Here is a 4,209-nt window from a genome sequence, read left to right as displayed (position 1 = left end):
GGCTTGAATTCAGGGCCTGGGCATTGTCCCTTCTTTTGCTCAAGGCTAGCACTCTACCACTTAAGCCACAGCACCACTTTCAGCTTTTTTTGATTATATAGTACTGAGGAATCGAACCCAGGGCTTCATCCATGCTAGGCAAACACTCTAACACTAAGCCACATGCCAGCCATCATTAAATTCTTGACACTCTCAGGAAGGACATTATAGTAAGGGGAGGAAAATACGATTGTTATCCAGGTTCTGAAATGGTCCATGAAAGTCAGGGCATGTGAAACACCCTCGAAGACCTGAGTGAGGGTGAGGTGCACTGGGATCAGAGGGGGATGAACCCTAAAGAGGTGAAGTCTCAAGGGAAGACAGAGAACTTGGAGCTGTAGGCGCCACAGGGATGGTGTCTAGGAAATCTATCAGGTGTATATGCTGATGGGAAGTTCTAGGAAAGGTGGAGTCTCCAGAATTGGGCAGAGGGCTGAGACAGGAAGGAGGGAGCTGAAAGGAGGCTGACACTACAGGTATCTTCTCAGGATCATTGGCAGGCAGGTGAGGCTGGGAGGGGGAAGGGACCAATGTTCAATTACAAGCCAAATTTCTGAGTAGTCACAAAACTGGTATATTCAAAGTTTTTAAGGAAGAAAATGCACTAAATAAAAAGTGAGTCTATTGTTAAGAAAAACTTTCCATTTTTCTGAAGGAGTCTATAAGGCACACCACAGAACAAGTTCTATGGTTTCAGACACTAGTGTTATGCACAGATAAGAGAGATTGGAGGACAAAGAATATTTACAACTCAGGAGAAAAATAAGACACCACTTGCTTCACACACAGCCAGAACAAGCCTTCATTGACCAGCCTCCATTTTAAATGGTTGTTTCTCTTCCATTCCGTATAGAAATTAAGACTTTGTTCCTGCAAAATAGTTTTATTACAAGAATCTGTTTGTAATTCATCTAAGGTAAAAACTACCATTATTTATAAAAATCTGAGGCATCATGAAATGTGTTTTAGGTAGTTATAAAAAGAAGTCATAAAAGATGATTAATATGAAATATAATAAAAATTAATGAACTATACTTAATCAGCTATATATGTGAGCCCACAGAAGTTCTGAGAGGTTCTACCAAAAAAAGTAAATTGTTTTACAAAAATCATAGGAAGCCATTACAGTCTTCAGTTTTGAGGTAGTTCATAAAGTACACTGATGCTGTCATTACGGATTTTCTTTAATGGTTGACTATGACTGTCACATAAGCTAGACAGAAGACAGAATTTACTTACTATGCTGATACTTCACTCTCTGCCAACTCTCTAAGACTGATGAAGGCCCTCTCACTGGGCCATAGATGCTGATACCTGTGAAAAAGACTAATTTAACCCAACTCCTGGGTGAATGCATGGATAAAGGAAAAATTAAGAAAACTAAAAGGTACTGAAAAACCAATTGTCTCTGGCAGATTCTGTTCAATCCCGTGGTCATTGCTGTGCACATATGGATTTTGTACACATAACAAAGTGTATTTCATGATGAGGATGCACGCAGCATAAGGGAATGTCATGGACACAAGGTTCAGAACACACATGACAGCCAGAGCTGGAATGAGGAAGCTTCAGACAGGGAAGACTTCCCAGAACTTCCACCAAACCGATTCTCACCTCAGCTACAGTCTAGAGGACACTGGGGAGATTTTTACTGTACCTGAGCCTCACTAATATGTCCTGATTTAATTGGTCTGGGGTGGGGCATGGGAATGGTGGTTTTATAGGCTCTTAAAATGATTCTAATTTACACTTAGAACCAGCAGAGTAAAGCCTCCCAATTTACTAGTTCCAGAAAAAAAAGATTCCTCTGATATCTACTGAGGAGAAAGAAGCTGTTATAGAAACATCTACTTAATGAAAAATAGGGGGCACCTGGATTTGAACCAGGGACCTCTTGATCTGCAGTCAAATGCTCTACCCCTGAGCTATACCCCCAATTACATGTAACCTTTCATTAGCACTTCTTCAACTATGGCACCACACCCACTACCAACATATTTATTACCAGTATCACCTTTCCATGTTCAAGAAACTCACAAGCTTTTCCCACTGAAGCCTGTCCTCATACATTTCCCCTCTCCAAACTTAACTAGCCTGCCTTACTCCTCTCTTGAGTTCTGGTGAGGGACCACCTGTGACCTGAAAAGGGCACCTGATTCTGATATTCCCCCTAAATCCATAGACAGTGAATAGGCTCTAAGTCAAGTAGCTCATAGCCCAAGGAGAGCCCCATGTTCCAAGGACTCAAGAGGAAGAAAATTGTTTCATTGCATGACTCATGCACTCAACAAAAGTCTAGATTTTGGGTGACAGGTCCTATAATCCATGTCAAGCACATAGCAACAGATAAAATACTGTCCTCAGCCTTCAAAACGATTTAATCCAAATAAATCTATATGTAAAAACATTTCTACAGAAGTGTTAGGAAGCTAAGCAGCTGCCTGTGGATCATGGATCAAGGAGCATGATACACAGTGGTCCATAAAAGAGTTCCTATGTAGCTGATAAGACTTTCCCCAGGAGAAGCCCATGACCTCACAGATTTCCCACAATGAGTGTCAAATACTTTCCCTTGAGCTAAGTCTGTGGTATAGTGTAACTAGCCATAGACAGATCTGCTGAATCCTTTCAGAAATGACTAAGAAAGGGCCTGCGCAGAAGGACATAGTACAGGTCATTCCTGGGACAACATTGGAGCATTACGGCCAATATGAGTGTCACGGCCCATTATTGTTATTATTATTATTATCTACTTTAGGCATTTTTCTCTATGGTATGGAAAAAAGATTCTGGAAAGGGGGCACCTGGATTTGAACCAGGGACCTCTTGATCTGCAGTCAAATGCTCTACCCCTGAGCTATACCCCCACTTATATAAGTATGTCTAATAAGCACACTAAGCCTTCATGACCACATTCTAGTTGCCAACCTGTGATTATCACTGGCAGGTTCTCTGTCATCATATACTGTCTCTGCACTTATGACTGCCGCCTCTACAATAACCAGAATATTCCTCCTTAGTTCCTGGTATATCAGAAGTATTAAATCATGGGGGCTTGCTGTTAGCATGTCTTTCAGACTCATCTAGATGAGCGACAGAGAGAACTGGTTCCTCAGAAAACTTTTGGAAAGGAGGGCTGGAGCAGAGCTCAAAGAAAAACTGGAGGATTTCGACTCAGAACTTCTACAACAAGCTCTCTGGGAAGTGACCTATGATGAAGGTTGTCTCTAATAAGCTCTGAGGACATTTAGATTCACAGACAGTTTGGAGGTAATGATTTGAACTTTTCCTCTCTATGGTATACTTCATATCATATTTATAGAGGAATTAACAATTGACTGAGCTCAAAGAGTTCAAATAAACAGTTGAACAAAATGAAGAAGACAATTTAGAACAAGTAAAAGTCAATGAAAATAAGGAAATCTTGAAAATATCCAATTGAAATATTGAAAATTCAGAGCCCAAATAAATTCTTGATAATATAGTAAAACATAACAAGTTGAAAGTATAGTATAGAAATTGAAAATAAAGCATAAGAATCAGATCAATTAGTCAAAAACATTAAAATAAAAATCAGTAAGAAAAAGTGTCTGGAAGACCAAACTTATGAATTAAGAGCACAAATGAAGAGATGTAAACTAAAGACATAAAAAATCTATTCAATGAATAATAGCAGAACTGTTTCATCACATCAAGAGGGGTTATATTAAACAAACAGGAATGATCAGAGAAGAAGGATTGCTAGAAATACAAACAAAGAAAGCTTATTGAAAGTTGCAAAGGAGGATCAACAAGAGGCATAGAAAGGAAATCCTATTATAAGAGAAGCATATTTCTTGACCCTAATTCTAAACACAAGGGAGGCATGGCAGGAAATAGTCCTACACACAGAAAAGAAGATAAAGAATCACAGAAAAAATAAATGAGAACACTGCTAGATGAATACACTAACAAAAGAGAAATAGAAATGACGCATTATAAGACAACAAAAGGATAGGAAATCTAACATATTTGCTTTGTTATGTTTTTGTATTTGTCCTGGAGCTTTAACTCAGGGCCTGGACTCTGTTCTTGAGCTTGCTTTTTAAGGCTAACATTCTACCACTTACTTCACAGTTCCTCTTCTGGATTCCTCCTCCTCCTCCTCCTCCTCCTTTTCCTCCTCCTCCT

At 39.5% G+C, this 4,209-nt stretch overlaps 2 non-coding genes across 2 annotated transcripts; both read right to left on the bottom strand.

The window, feature by feature from the left end:
* Nucleotides 1–1,902: 1,902 nt before the first annotated feature.
* On the bottom strand, nucleotides 1,903–1,974 carry Trnac-gca. Its single transcript has one exon. It is a non-coding gene; the product is annotated as a tRNA-Cys (tRNA).
* An 860-nt stretch (nucleotides 1,975–2,834) lies between these two features.
* Trnac-gca lies at nucleotides 2,835–2,906 on the bottom strand. The gene has a single exon. It is a non-coding gene; the product is annotated as a tRNA-Cys (tRNA).
* Between the last annotated feature and the right edge of the window lie 1,303 nt (nucleotides 2,907–4,209).

This window comes from Dipodomys ordii, unplaced genomic scaffold (assembly GCF_000151885.1).
Source record: "Dipodomys ordii isolate 6190 unplaced genomic scaffold, Dord_2.0 Scaffold282, whole genome shotgun sequence".
In the NCBI taxonomy this organism is placed as follows: Eukaryota; Metazoa; Chordata; class Mammalia; order Rodentia; family Heteromyidae; genus Dipodomys; species Dipodomys ordii.
The sequence above is the reverse complement of the archived record's forward strand: the minus strand, read 5'-3'. Positions and strand labels throughout refer to the sequence as shown.